Raw genomic sequence first — 16,647 nt, 5'->3', positions numbered from 1 at the left:
TGATCGGAACGTCTTGGGAGGAGGTCTATTCCTTCATTGACCGTGAGAGCTTGTCATGGGCTAAGTTGGGACTCCCCTGCAGGGATTTGAACTTTCGAAAGCCGTGCCCGCGGTTATGGGCAGATGGGAATTTGTTAATGTCCAGTTGTAGATAACTTGAACCTTAACTTAATTAAAATGAATCAACTGAGTGTGTTACCGTGATGGCCTCTTCTCGGCGGAGTCCGGGAAGTGGACACGGTGTTGGAGTAATGTTTGCGCAGGTTGTTCTATAGTTTCTCGCTCGTGCTTTGCCTCCTCTTCTCCTCTCTTTTGCGAATAAGTTAGCCACCATATTTGCTAGTCGCTTGCTGCAGCTCCACATATATATTTACCTTGCCTTACCTATAAGCTTAAATAGTCTTGATCGCGAGGGTGCGAGATTGCTGAGTCCCTGTGGCTCACAGATTACTATTACACCAGATGCAGGGCCTGATGATTCCGCTCCAGGTGAGCTCAAGTGGGAGTTCGACGAAGACTCTCAACGTTACTATGTTTTCCTCGATGATCAGTAGTGGTGCCCAGTTGGGGGTGATCGGGACCGTGTCGCATGTTGGGTTATCTTTTATTTTGGCGCCGTAGTCGGGCCATGAGTGTTTGGATGATGTAATGTTATTTATGTACTTGATTGACGTGGCGAGTGTAAGCCAACTATGTTATCTCCCCTTTTTATTTATATTACATGGGATGTTGTGAAGATTGCCTAATTTGCGACATATGCCTTCAATGCGATTATGCCTCTAAGTCGTGCCTCGACACGTGGGAGATATAGTCGCATCGAGGGTGTTGGTAATCAGAGCCTTCCCCGACCTTAGGAGCCCCATTGCTTGTTTTAGCGGCCGAGTTGTGTCTAGAAAAATGTTTTGAGTCATTTAGGAATTATATATTGGAGAGTTTAGGAATTCTTTTTACTCCCAGTCTCCTCATCGCTCTGGTAAGGCATCCTGACGTAGAGTTTTGACTCTTCTCTTCTCAAATTTCACTAAAAAAAATTTAGGATCACGCGGGTATCTTGGAATCGTTCCGATGGTTTTATGATGAGAACATTGTCTTGGTGCCTCCTGTCAGGGGTTGTGGAAGTGTCCCGGGGAGTTGAGCTCTGAGGTGTTGTCATAATTTTATCGTTGCAGTTCTGGAATACCTGAGTTTAGTTCGCCGACATCGAAAATCTCTTTTATGCAGTTCGGTTGGTGAGATAACCTCGACGCCACCCAGTACTGGGGCGGGAGTTCGGGAGTATCGCATAACTTGTATAACGGATGCTTTTCGAAGGTTGAGGTAGATGGTTTCGAAGGTTTCTTGGTTATGTGTTGAAGGATGGATACAGCTGGATGTAGGATTTGCTAGTTTGGGTGAGATATTATGCTTCCCCTGTATCCCCAACACCTGATTGCATAACCGGAAAGGTTCGGGAGTTTCATAGGTGGGATTGTAGCTCTAGTTCTTCTTCCACGGATATTGGTTTGAGATTGGGATTTCTTACCGATTATTCGTTCTTGATCCGTACCTTGTTGATTTATTTTCTACCTTAATTCTAAGTGGCTTCTCATTTATGGATATGTGACTTTCAGTGGATGGTTTGTTTCTTTTTTTCGGATGTGAGCTATATGTTGCATTTTCATTCCGTTGGATTCAGCTTCTATTTGTTATCGCAATGTGCTAATGGGATGTCAACTCTTCAGGATGGCTCCTCCACGCGCACGCGTCGATCCTGATCCGCCACTCACCTCCACCTCCTCCGGAGGCATGCAGCCTGTGATGGCCGCAACCTGCAAACGCTTGATCATGCAAATTCTCCGAGCGTAATCAAGGCAACCAAGGGAATCAAGGCAAGCAATCGCATCTTTGCTACATCAACCAGTTCCTTGCTAACGGGCCAAAGACTTTCAGCAATTGTGTTGAGGCAACCGATGCTGACGATTGGCTTGTGGATCTGTAAGCATTTCGAGTGCAGTAACGTCAGGCCTGAGGACTTTGTCAAGTTCGCTTCCTTCCAACTCAAAGATCAAGCTGCAGAATGGTTCCAGCAGTACAAGGACTCCAGAGGTGGACGTGTTATCTTGGGATGATTTCCGTCGAGATTTCCGAGCTCATCATATTCCCAGAGCGTGGTTGAAAGCAAGCGTGAGGAATTCCGCAATCTGAAGCAAGGCTCTTTGTCTGTCTATGACTACAACAAGTTGTTCCAGAAGCTCGCCCGCTTTGCCAAGCAGGACGTCCCTGATGAGAAGAGCATGATATACCAGTTCAGGGGTGGTCTCAGAGAAGAAATTCAGCTAGCTCTTGTTCTCTTCGAGCCCTTGAGGTACGATGAGTTCTACAACATGGCACTGAAGCAAGAGGCTGCTCAGTTGAGGTGTGATGCTTCCATGAAGCGAGTCAGAGATGTTACTCCTTCTTCCTCTACTCAAGTGGCCAAGCAGCAGAAGTATTGGCTTCCTCCTCCTCCGTTCCGTCAGCCGTATCAGCAGAAGAGCAAAGGTGGCAGTGGTTCTTCCCACCCACCCAACCCTGGCTTTCAGAACAAGACTTCGTCTCAAGCTCCAAGATCGAGTGCTCCGTATCACCGTCCGCTTTCTGAGGTCACGTGCAACAAGTGCCAACAGAAGGGTCACTATGCCAACAAGTGTTTCAACCAGAGGCGTCTTCCTCCTCCTCCTCCTGTCAGATCGGCAAGTACAGCTGTGGTCAAGCATAACCCCAAGCATGCCAAGGTCAATTTGATGAATGCAGCTCAGGCAGAGGACTCGTCAGATGTGATCATGGGTAACCTTCCTGTTAATGATATTCCTGCAAAAGTTCTTTTTGACACTGGTGCATCGCATTGCTTCATCTCGAGACCGTTTACAAATAGGCATGAATTGGTTTCGCAAGTTTTGCCTAGTCCTTTAGCAGTTGTCTTCTCCCGGTAAGCGCATGCAGGCTAACTCCATCGTTCCGGATGTTTCTATCACTTTGGGTGACTACAAGTTCTTGGCTTCTCCTACGGTTCTCGGTGACTCGGATATTGATCTTATTCTCGGAATGGATTGGCTTTCTAAGCACAAGGCTCAGCTTGATTGTGCAGCCAGGCAGATTCAATTGACTCATTCGTCTGAGGATGTAATTGTCTTTGCCGCTCGTGATGATACCATCCATCTGTTTTCTCTCAATGAGAAGGGTGAATGGATGCTCTCTCAATTCCAGTCGTTTGCGAATATCAAGACGTCTTTCCAGAAGAGCTTCCAGGAATGCCTCCGCACCGGCCAGTTGAATTCGTTATTGATCTTGAGCCTGGCACGGAACCTGTGTGCAAACGTCCTTACAAGCTCGGACCTGAAGAGTTGAAGGAGCTGAAGAAGCAACTCGATATTCAAGAGAAAATGGGTCTCATCCGGCCTAGTTCTTCTCCGTGGGTTGTGGTGTTCTTTTTGTGAAGAAGAAGGATGGAACGGACCGACTTTGTGTTGATTACCGTCCAGTGAACAAGAAGACTATCAAGAACAAATATCCACTTCCCAACATCAATGAGCTGTTCGAACAACTCAAAGGTGCTCGAGTATTCTCCAAGCTTGATCTCCGTATGGGTTATCATCAGATTCGAATTCGTGAGCAAGATATTCCCAAGACGGCTTTCAGGACAAGCTTTGGTTCATATGAATACACTGTCATGTCTTTTGGCCTCGTCAACGCTCCTCCGACGTTCTCTCGCATGATGAACTTCATCTTCAACGCCTACACCAATGACTTCGTTTTGGTCTATCTCGACGACATTCTGGTTTTCTCGAAGAACAAGGAAGATCATGCCAAGCACTTGCGTTTGGTACTCGATAAGCTCAGGGAACATCAGTTCTACGCCAAGTTCTCCAAGTGTGAATTTTGGCTCGATGAGGTTCTTTATCTTGGTCATATCATTTCTGCCAAGGGCATTGCTGAATCCTGAGAAGGTGTCTGCAATTGTGAATTGGGAACTCTATAGAACGTGAGCATCCGTAGGTTCTCGGTCTCGCAAGTATTGCGAAGTTCGTTGAACTTTTTAGATCGGAGGGCTCTCTTATTTCTTCGAAGCCCGTCAGTAGTTTGCGTCTCGGGGTGTGATTTGCTTTACATTTTGAAGAGAAATTGACAATTGCTCCAGTTATTGACTCCGCCTGATGATCCAGCGTACGAGGGTTCTTTTGTGCTGCTCTCTCAAGGTCTTGGGCGTAGTCTGATGCAGAGAGAAAGTTGTTGCTTATAATCTCGCCAGTGAAGCTAATGAGAAGTGAATACCCATCTTGTCTCGATGTGGCGGCGCTGTGGATGCTCTGTTTATTGGGAATCTTTATTAGGAAGATAGTGGAGCTTTTACTGATACAAGAGTCTCAAGTACTCTTCACTCAGCTAATCTCAACCTAAGGCACTCGATGGGTGTAGATGATCAAGAGTATAATCCGAGTATTGAGTATACTCCAGGCAGGCTAATGTGATTGCTGACGCTTTGAGCAGGAAAGGCCTTATGCAACAGTCTGATTCTCAAGCCTTATCAACCCGAGCTTTGTGAAGCTTTCCGCAAGCTTAATCTGCAAGTTGTTCCTCAAGGTTTCCTCGCCAACCTTCAAGTTTCCTACCTTGGAAGACCAGATTCGCCAAGCCCAGCTTCTTGATGCTATGGTGAAAAAGGTGAAGATTGGTATTGCAAAGAGTCAGTCCAAGTACAAGTGCTACCGACTTGATGACAAGGACACTCTCTTCTTCGAGGATCGAATTGTTGTGCCCAAAGGTGAACTTCGTAAAGTGATCATGAACGAGGCTCACAATTCTCTCCTCTCCATCCACCCTGGGAGCACGAAGATGTATCAGGAAAGGACACTCTCTTCTTCGAGGATCGTATTGTTGTACCCAAAGGTGACCTCCGTAAAGTGATCATGAACGAGGCTCACAATTCTCTCCTCTCCATCCACCCTGGGAGCATGAAGATGTATCAGGACTCTCAAGCAACAAGGATACTCTCTTCTTCGAGGATCGTATTGTTGTGCCAAAGGTGACCTCCGTAAAGTGATCATGAACGAGGCTCACAATTCTCTCCTCTCCATCCACCCTGGAGCACGAAGATGTATCAGGACCTCAAGCAGGCTTATTGGTGGACTCGAATGAAGCGCGAGATTGCTCAATTCGTGAATGAGTGTGATGTCTGCAGAAGAGTGAAGGCAGAACACCAAAGGCCAGCTGGTCTCCTCCAACCTCTTGCCATTCCAAATGGAAGTTTGACCACATTGAAATGGACTTCGTGACTGGGTTTCCAAAGTCCAAGCGTGGCAATGATGCTATATTCGTTGTCATCGACAAACTCACCAAAGTGGCTCACTTTCTGCCTATCAAAGAGTCAATCACTGCAGCTCAATTGCGGAACTCTATACCTCTCGAATTGTCTCTCTGCACGGTATTCCTCAAGTGATCTCTTCAGACCGTGGCAGCATCTTTACCTCGAAGTTTTGGGATTCTTTCCGGAAGGCCATGGGCACTAACATCCGCTTCAGCACAGCTTTCCATCCTCAAACTAGCGGTCAAGTCGAGCGTGTCAACCAGATTCTTGAAGATATGCTCATGGCTTGTGTAATCTCCTTCGGCATGAAGTGGGAGGATTGTCTTCCTTATGCTGAATTCTCCTACAACAACAGTTTTCAAGCAAGTTCGGGCAAGGCCCCTTTTGAAATTCTGTATGGCAGGAAGTGCCGTACCCCTCTCAACTAGTCTGAAACTGGTGAACGTCAGCTTTTGGGTAATGACTTAATCATAGAGGCAGAAGAAATGTGCAAAGTCATTCATGATAACCTCAAAGCAGCCCAATCCCGCCAGAAGAGCTACTATGATAGTAAGCACCGTGATTTGGCTTTCGAGATCGAAGATCATGTTTACCTCCGCGTCTCTCCTATAAAAGGTACTCGTCGCTTCAGTATCAAAGGGAAGCTTGCTCCTAGATACGTGGGACCTTTCAAGATTGTCAGCAAGAGAGGCGACCTCGCCTATCAACTCGAGCTTCCTTCAATCTTTGCAAATGTTCATGACGTGTTCCATGTCTCTCAGCTTCGAAAGTGCTTCAAGACTCCTGACCGCACCGTCAACTTCGAGGACATTGAGCTCCAAGAAGATCTCTCTTATCGTGAGCACCCAGTTGCTATTCTTGAAGAGACTGAACGCAAGACTCGCAACAAGTCAATCAAATTTCTCAAAGTCAAGTGGTCACACCATTCCGACCGTGAAGCTACCTGGGAACGCGAGGATCACCTCCGTTCTGAGTACCCAGCGTTCTTTCAGTCCTAGATCTCGGGACGAGATCCTTTCGTAGTGGTGGAGTGTTGTAACACCCCGGATATAGCTTTCCCTATTTGTACTCCAACTCTTGCCGTTTTCGGCGTTAAGTTATATTTATTTCCTCGGGTTCGGGTTTTGTCTCCGTGTGTTGTTATCGTTGTCATGCATCTCATATCATGTCATCATGTGCATTGCATTTGCATAAGTGCTCGTCTCAGGCATTCGAGCATTTTTCCCGTTGTCCGTTTTGCATTCCGGCGCTTCGTTCTCCTCCGGTGGTCATTTCTAGCCTTCTTTCGTGTGTGGGGATTAAACATTTCCGGATTGGACCGGGACTTGCCAAGCGGCCTTGGTTTACTACCGGTAGACCACCTGTCAAGTTTCGTACCATTTGGACTTCGTTTGATACTCCAACGGTTAACCGAGGGACCGAAAAGGCCTCGTGTGTGTTGCACCCCAACACCCCTCCAATTTGGCCCAAAACCCACCTAACTCTGCTCCATCATCTAGATCGTTCGATCATGATCGCGTGGCCGAAAACTGCACCTCATTTGGACTCTCCTAGCTCCCTCTATGCCTATATATAGACCCCCTCCTTCAAATTCGCGGTTCCACTCTTCCCCCTAACCCTAGATCCATCCACTGCCTCCGCCGGACGTGTCCGGGACGGACCGGACGCGTCCGCTCCGCCTCTCCCGCGCCGCCACGTGGCCACAGCCGCCGTCCCCGCCGCCGCGGCACGCCAGGCCCAGGGAGGGCCCCCGCGGCCCGAGCCACCGCGCCGCCACCTCCCGGCCTGCGCGCCGCCGCCTCCCGGCCGCCGCCTCGCGCCGCCGTCGCCGCCTCGCCCGGCCGCCGCCGCCACCGCCGGCCCCGGCCCGGTCTCTCCTCTCCACTCCGGCAACGTCGGCGACGAACTCCGGCGTGAACAGTGCGCGCCGGCCCCGCCTCGGATTCCGCGCCGGTCAAACCCTAGATGTGGGGTTGTTTTTTTACTAAGTCCCTGATATTCTCAGTCCATATGCACATGTTCATAGCCCCGTAACTTTGCATCCGTAGCTCCGATTCATGCATAGAGCATATCAAAATGTTCATCTCAGAGAGTACATCATTTCATTCCATTGCATCATTTTCATTTGAGCTCATCTTGATGCCTGAAATGCTGTTAGATGAGGGCTACTTGAGTTAATTGTCAGATCTGCTACTCCGTTTAGCACTTTTGTCATTTTTGCCATGAATAATGTGTGCATGCTATGCCCATGAGTTCTACATATGTTTTGTTAAGGGTTTTGCCATCTTTCCAGAGGTGCAACACATGTATTTTTGTGATGTGTGTAGTGACTTGTGCAAGCTTGCAAAGTGGTGCACTTGATAATTCTGTTTTCAGGGACTTGGTGATTTCACTAAGTCCTGGAGCTGTTTATCTCATGATGCCATATGTTCATGTTGTTTCCTAGTGATCCGTGCCTCTTTTGAGGATGATCAGTAAGGATGTTTTGTTATTCTTATAGTGCTCTATCCATCCATGTCTTTTATTGTAATTGTGGAGCACCCTAGCTTGAGTCAATCGAGCTCTATTTTTGCTACTTTGCGAATCTGGGCAGATTGTCAACTTGTTTGCAATTTTACCGGTGATGTTGTAGTTGATCCGTGCATGCTATGCTATTGTTCTTGCCATGTCTAGCTTGCATTTTGTGCCTTCTTGATGGAGGTATTCTTGTCTGGCCATGACTTGCACCGTAGTGAGTGCATCGAGCTCGTCGACATGCCTACTTGAGTTATATTTCAACATGTGTCAGTTTTCACCAAGTCTGAAAACTGATTATGTTTTTGCGATGTTCACATGCTTGCAATTGTATTTTCTGATCCCTTTTGGCTCAAGGTAACTAAGGGACTTTTGTTAAGCTCTTTGAGTAGATCCATGCCATGTTTTACTTTGCCATGTTCAGGTCCTGTAGCATGTAGTTTTGTTGCTCCGAAGCGGACTACCTGATCTGGAATTCCAGACAAGTGTTAATTTCACTAAGTCTGAGATCTGTATGCCATTTGCATTTTTGTCATGCTTGTTCGAACCTGTTAGTGGATGAATTGGCCGTAGCTCAGTGCTAGACTTTTGTTAAGATCTTGTGTGCATCCTTGCCATGTATTTTGTTGTCATGTTTGGGTGCTGTAGCATGTTCATCTCTTTGCATTTAGATGCCTACTTGCTGTAAATCACAGACCGGTGTCATTTTTGAATCGCTTGCCATTTCCATACCGTAACTCCGATTCCGTCGTTATTTATATCGTTTTCAAGCGATTTCATCTCATCTTTCCAGTGGCACACTTGGTTTTCCAAGTTGAGGCCAGGTTCTTGCATATCCTGTCATATCTTGCATTTTGCATCCCGCATCGCATCCCGCATAGCATATCATCTTTGCATTGTGTTGTTTGAGTTTGCGCGTGGTTGATTGTATCATTGTTGCTTGTTTGTCTTGTTTGGGTAGAGCCGGGAGACGAGTTCGCTAATGAGGAGCCCGTTGAGTTTGCTTTGAGGATCCAGTCAACTCTGACAACTGTGCAGGCAAGATGATCATACCCTCGAAATCACTACTATCTTTGCTATGCTAGTCTGCTCGCTCTTTTGCTATGCCATTGCTACGATGCCTACCACTCGCTTGCAAGCCTCCCAAATTGCCATGTCAAACCTCTAACCCACCATTTCCTAGCAAACCGTTGATTGGCTATATTACCGCTTTGCTCAGCCCCTCTTATAGCGTTGCTAGTTGCAGGTGAAGATTGGAGGCCGTTCCTTGTTGGAACATTTATTTACTTGTTGGGATATCATTATATTGCTATGTTATCTTAATGCATCTATATACTTGGTAAAGGGTGGAAGGCTCGGCCTCTCGCTTAGTGTTTTTTTCCACTCATGTCGCCCTAGTTTCTGTCATATTGGTGTTATGTTCCCGGATTTTTGCGTTCCTTACGCGGTTGGGTTATAATGGTAACCCCTTGATATTTCGCCTTGATTAAAGCTTTTCCAGCAATGCCCAATCTTGGTTTTACCATTTTCCACCTAGCCTTTTCTTTCCCTTGGGTTCTGCAGACTCAAGGGTCATCATTATTTTAACCCCCCCTCCCCGGGCTAGTGCTCCTCTGAGTGTTGGTCCACCTGTCAGCTACCGGTGGCCACCAGGGGCAACTCTGGGCTGGCCTACCCGTACCTAGGACAATCTGAGTGTGCCCTGAGAAAGAGATATGTGCAGCTCCTATCGGGATTTGTCGGCACATTCGGGCGGTGTTGCTGGTCTTGTTTTAACCTGTCGAAGTGTCTTGAATTACCGAGATACCGAGTCTGATCAGAACGTCTTGGGAGGAGGTCTATTCCTTCGTTGACCGTGAGAGCTTGTCATGGGCTAAGTTGGGACTCCCCTGCAGGGATTTGAACTTTCGAAAGCCGTGCCCGTGGTTATGGGCACATGGGAATTTGTTAATGTCCGGTTGTAGATAACTTGAACCTTAACTTAATTAAAATGAATCAACTGAGTGTGTTACCGTGATGGCCTCTTCTCGGCGGAGTCCGGGAAGTGGACACGGTGTTGGAGTAATGTTTTCACAGGTTGTTCTCTAGTTTCTCGCTCGCGCTTTGCCTCCTCTTCTCGCTCTCTTTTGCGAATAAGTTAGCCACCATATATGCTAGTCACTTGCTGCAGCTCCATCTATATTTACCTTGCCTTACCTATAAGCTTAAATAGTCTTGATCGCGAGGGTCAGAGATTGTTGAGTCCTTGTGGCTCACAGATTACTATTACACCAGATGCAGTGCCTGATGATTCCGCTCCAGGAGACGCGTACGAGCTCAAGTGGGAGTTCGACGAAGACTCTCAACGTTACTATGTTTCCTTTCCCGATGATCAGTAGTGGTGCCCAGTTGGGGGTGAACGGGACCGTTGTCGCATGTTGGGTTCTCTTTCATTTTGGCGCCGTAGTCGGGCCATGAGTGTTTGGATGATGTAATGTTATTTATGTACTTGATTGACGTGGCGAGTGTAAGCCAACTATGTTATCTCCCCTTTATTATTTATATTACATGGGATGTTGTGAAGATTGCCTAACTTGCGACATATGCCTTCAATGCGATTATGCCTCTAAGTCGTGCCTCGACACGTGGGAGATATAGTCGCATCGAGGGTGTTTACAGCCGGCCCTCCTAGGCGCGCCCCAAGGGGAGTCCTACTCCCACCGATAGTAGGATTCCCCCTTCCATGTAGTAGGAGTAGGAGAGAAGGAAAGGGAAAAGAGAAGAGAAGGAAGGAGGGGGCGCCGCCCATCCCCCTAGTCCAATTCGGACTAAGCCTTGGGGGGCACGCAGCCTCCCCTCTCTCTTTCCCCTAAAGCCCAATAAGGCCCATATACTCCCCAGCGAATTCACGTAACTCCCCGGTACTCCGAAAAGTACCCGAATCACTCGGAATCTTTCTGATGTCCGAATATAGTCATCCAATATATTGATCTTTATGTCTCGACCATTTTGAGACTCCTCGTCATGTCACCGATCTCATCTGGGACTCCGAACTTCCTTCGGTACATCAAAACACATAAATTCATAATACAGATCGTCATCGAACGTTAAGCGTGCGGACCCTACGGGTTCGAGAACTATGTAGACATGACCGAGACACGTCTCCGGTCAATAACCAATAGTGGAACCTGGATGTTCATATTGGCTCCTACATATTCTACGAAGATCTTTTTTGGTCAAACCGCATAACAACATATGTTGTTTCCTTTGTCATCGGTTTGTTACTTGCCCGAGATTCGATCGTCGGTATCTCAATACCTAGTTCAATCTCGTTACCGGCAAGTCTCTTTACTCGTTCCATAATACATCATCCCGCAACTAACTCATTAGTTGCATTGCTTGCAAGGCTGTAAAGTGATGTGCATTACCGAGAGGGCCCAGAGATACCTCTCCGACAATCGGAGTGACAAATCCTAATCTCGATCTATGCAAACTCAACAAGTACCATCGGAGACACCTATAGAGTACCTTTATAATCACCCAGTTACGTTATGACGTTTGGTAGCACACAAAGTGTTCCTCCGTTATCCGGGAGTTGGATAATCTCATAGTCAGAGGAACATGTATAAATCATGGAGAAAGCAGTAGCAACAAACTAAACGATCATCGTGCTAAGCTAACGGAATGGGTCAAGTCAATCACATCATTCTCTAATGATGGGATCCCGTTAATCAAATGACAACTCATGTCTATGGCTAGGAAACTTAACCATCTTTGATTCAACGAGCTAGTCAAGTAGAGGCATACTAGTGACACTCTGTTTGTCTATGTATTCACACATGTACTAAGTTTCCGGTTAATACAATTCTAGCATGAATAATAAACATTTATCATGATATAAGGAAATATAATAACTTTATTATTGCCTCTAGGGCATATTTCCTTCAGTCTCCCACTTGCACTAGAGTCAATAATCTAGTTCACATCTTTATGTGATTAGTTCACATCTCCATGTGACTAATACCCAAAGGGTTTACTAGAGTCAATAATCTAGTTCACATCGCTATGTGATTAACACCAAAGAGTGATCATGTTTTTCTTGTGAGAGAAGTTTAGTCTACGGGTCTGCAACATTTCAGATCCGTATGTATTTCGCAAATTTCTATGTCTACAATGCTCTGCACGGAGCTACTCTAGCTAATTGCTCCCACTTTCAATATGTATCCAGATCGAGACTTAGAGTCATCTAGATCGATGTAAAAAGCTTGCATCGACGTAACTCTTTACGACGAACTCTTTTATCACCTCCATAACCGAGAAATATTTCCTTAGTCCTCTAAGGATAATTTTGACCGCTGTCCAGATGATCTACTCCTAGATCACTATTGTATTCCCTTGCCAGAAAGATGCTAAGGTATACAATAGGACTGGTAAACAGCATAGCATACTTTATAGCACCTATGACTGATACATAGGGAATGGCTTTTCATTCTCTTTCTATTTTTTGCTGTGGTCGGGTTTTGAGTCTTTACTCAACTTCACACCTTGCAACACAGGCAATAACTCCTTCTTTGATTGTTCCATTTTGAATTACTTCAAAATCTTGTGAAGGTATGTATTCATTGAAAAATATATCAAGCGTCTTGATCTATCGCTATAGATCTTGATGCTCAATATGTAAGTAGCTACAGCGAGGTCTTTCTTTGAAAAACTCCTTTCAAACACTCCTTTATGCTTTCTAGAAAATTCTACATCATTTCCAATCAACAATATGTCATTCACATATAACTATCAGAAAGGCTATAGTAGCTCCCACTCACTTTCTTGTAAATACAGGCTTCTCCAAAAGTCTGTATAAAACCATATGCTTGGTTCACACTATCAAAGCGTATATTCCAACTCCGAGAGGCTTGCACTAGTCCATAAATGGATCGTTGGAGCTTGCACACTTTTTAGCACCTGTAGGATCGACAAAACCTTCTGGTTGCATCATATACAAGTCTTCTTTAAGATATCCATTAAGGAATGCAGTTTTGACATCCATTTGCCAAATTTCATAATCATAAAATGCGGCAATTGCTAACATGATTCAAGCAGACTTAAGCATCACTATGGGTGAGAAGGTCTCATCATAGTCAACTCCTTGAACTTGTCGAAAACCTTTCGCAACAAGTCGAGCTTTGTAGACAGTAACATTACAGTCACCGTCAGTCTTCTTCTTGAAGATCCATTTATTCTCTATGGCTTACCGATCATCGGGCAAGTCAACCAAAGTCCACACTTTGTTCTCATACATGGATCCCGTCTTAAATTTCATGGCCTCAAGGAATTTTGCAAAATCTGGGCTCATCATCACTTCCTCATAGTGCGTAGGTTCGTCATGGTCAAGTAACATGACTTCCAGAACAGGATTACCGTACCACTCTGGTGCGGAATATACTTTGGTTGACCTACGAGGTTTCGTAGTAACTTGATCTGAAGTTTCATGATCATCATCATTAGCTTCCTCACTAATTGGTGTAGGAACCACTAGAACTGATTTCTATGATGAACTACTTTCCAATTCCGGAGAAGGTACAACTACCTCATCAAGTTCTACTTTCCTCCCACTCACTTGTTTCGAGAGAAACTCCTACTCTAGAAAGGATCCATTCTTAGCAACGAATATCTTGCCTTCGGATCTGTGATAGAAGGTGTACCCAACAGTCTCCTTTGGGTATCCTATGAAGACATATTTCTCTGATTTGGGTTCAAGCTTATTAGGTTGAAGCTTTTTCACATAAGCATCACAGCCCCAAACTTTACAAAACGACAGCTTAGGTTTCTTGCTAAACCACAGTTCATATGGTGTCGTCGACGGATTGAGATGGTGCCCTATTTAACGTGAATGCATCCGTCTCTAAAGCATAACCCCAAAACAATAGCGGTAAATCGGTAAGAGACATCATAGATCGCACCACATCTAATAAAGTACGGTTACGACATTCGGACACACCATTACGCTATGGTGTTCCAGGTGGCATGAGTTGCAAAACTATTCCACATTGTTTCAAATGAAGACCAAACTCATAACTCAAATATTCACCTCCATGATCAGATCGTAGAAACTTTATTTTCTTGTTACGATGATTTTCTACTTCACTCTAAAATTCTTTGAACTTTTCAAATGTTTCAGACTTATGTTTCATTAAGTAGATATACCCATATCTGCTCAAATCATATGTGGAGGTCAGAAAATAATGATATCCGCCGTGAGCCTCAACACTCATCGGACCGCATACATCAGTATGTATTATTTCCAATAAGTCAGTTGCTCGCTCCATTGTTCTGGAGAACAGAGTCTTAGTCATCTTGCCCATGAGGCATGGTTCGCAAGCATCAAGTGATTCATAATTAAGTGATTCCAAAAGCCCATCAGCATGGAGTTTCTTCATGCGCTTTACACCAATATGACCTAAACGGTAGTGCCACAAATAAGTTGCACTATCATTATTAACTTTGCAACTTTTGGCTTCAATATTATGAATATGTGTATAACTACAATCGAGATTCAAAAAAAATAGACCACTCATCGAGGGTGCATGACCATAAAAGATATTACTCATATAAATACAACAACCATTATTCTCTGATTTAAATGAATAACCGTCTCACATCAAACAAGATCCAGATATAACGTTCATGCTCAACGCTGGCACCAAATAACAATTATTCAGGTCTAAAACTAATCCTGAAGGTAGATGTAGAGGTAGTGTGTGATGTCGCTTGAAGCTACGTCGATATTTCCCCAAAGAGGAAGGGATGATGCAGCACGGCGGCGGTAGGTATTTCCCTTAGATATGAAACCAAGGTTATCGAACTAGTAGGAGAACCAAGCAACACAACGTAAACATCCCCTGCACACAGATAACAAATCCTCGCAACCCGACGTGTTAAAGGGGTTGTCAATCCCTTTTGGGTAACGGTGCTAGAAATTGGTGCGCGACGGGAGAAAGTTGTAATAGATTGAATAAATAGATCACAAGTAAAATAAAGTGCAGCAAAGTATTTTTAGGTTTTTGGACTAATAGATCTGAAAATAAAAGCAAATAAAAATATATCACAAAGGAAAATGTATGAGAAAGAAGATCCGGGGCCTTAGGTTTCACTAGTGGCTTCTCTCGAGAAAAATAGTAAACGGTGGGTAAACAAATTACTATTGGGCAACTGATAGAACTTCAAATACTCATGACGATATCCAGGCAATGATCATTACATAGGCATCACATCCAAGATTAGTAGACCGACTCCTGCCTGCATCTACTACTATTACTCCACACATCGACCGCTATCCAGCATGCATCTAGTGTATTAAGTTCATGGAGAAATGGAGTAATGCAATAAGAATGATGACATGATTTAGACAAGATCTATCTATGTAGAGATAGACCCCCATCGTTTTATCCTTAGTAGCAACGATACATACGTGTCGTTTCCCTTTCTGTCACTGGGATCAAGCACCGTAAGATCGAACCCACTACAAAGCACCTCTTCCCATTGCAAGATAAATAGATCAAGTTGGCCAAACAAAACCCAAATATCGGAGAAGAAATACGAGGCTATAAGAAATCATGCATAAAAGATATCAAAGAAACTAAAATACTTTCATGAGTACAAAAAGAGATAGATCTGATCATAAACTCAAAGTTCATCGGATCCCAACAAACACACCGCAAAAGTGTTACATTATATGGAACTCCAAGAGACCATTGTATTGAAAATAAAGAGAGAGAGAGAGATGAAGCCATCTAGCTACTAACTATGGACCCGAATGTCTACAAAGAACTACTCACGCATCATCGGAGAGGCACCAATGGAGGTGGTGAACCCCATCCGAGATGGTGTCTAGATTGGATCTGGTGGTTCTGGACTCTGCAGTGGCTGGATCAATATTTCGTTGACTCCCATAGGGTTTTGGGAATATTGGGGTATTTATAGAGCAAAGAGGCGGTCCGGGGGGCACCCGAGGTGGGCACAACCCACCAGGGCGCGCCTGGGCCTCCTGGCGCGGTCTGGTGGGTTGGGATCCCCTCGGGGCACCCCCAGGCACAGCCAGGGCCCGTTGTGTTCCTTCTAGCCCATAAAAATTCTTTGTAAAGTTTCATGGAATTTGGACTCCGTTTGATATTTATTTTTTGTGATGTAAAAACCATGGAAAAAACAGCAACTGACACTTGGCACTATGTTAATAGGTTAGTACCAAAAAATGATATAAAATGACTATAAAATGATTACAAAACATCCAGGATTGATAATATACCAGCATGGAATAATTAAAAATTATAGATACGTTGGAGACCGTATCATTGTGCTATGTGTGTAGTTATCATATTGTATTGGGGATTCTTTGCTTATTTCCCTTCATGTATGTGTGCTGGCCTATTGGCCCGATGGAATATATGCTCACTTCATAACATGGTATAAGATCTAGGGTTAGGTTCCCTAGCCGTCGCCGCCACCACCGTCGGTCGCTGCTCCTCTCTTCATCGAGCCTCTCCCCTCTTCTTCTTGGTAGCCGCTGCCGCCTGCTAGTCCAGGCTGCTGCTGCCGCCATCCTTCCCAGTTGGTGCCGCCGCCTCAACATGCTGCTATTGCTGCTCCTCTTCTCGGCTGCTGCTGCTGCTGCTCTTCTCCTCCGGATCTGCTGCCACCATCAAGCTGTGCATTCTGCTGGTGCTGGTCTTCAACGAGCTGCTGCTTCTCTGCTAGAATGGCGCCCTCCACCACCACCGGTGTTGTCCCAGTCCCACGATGTCCTGTTATCTTCGACATACAGAACTACAGGGACTGGG

This window comes from Triticum urartu, chromosome 1, assembly GCF_003073215.2.
Source record: "Triticum urartu cultivar G1812 chromosome 1, Tu2.1, whole genome shotgun sequence".
Classification (NCBI taxonomy): Eukaryota; Viridiplantae; Streptophyta; class Magnoliopsida; order Poales; family Poaceae; genus Triticum; species Triticum urartu.
This window is presented reverse-complemented; position numbering follows the sequence as displayed.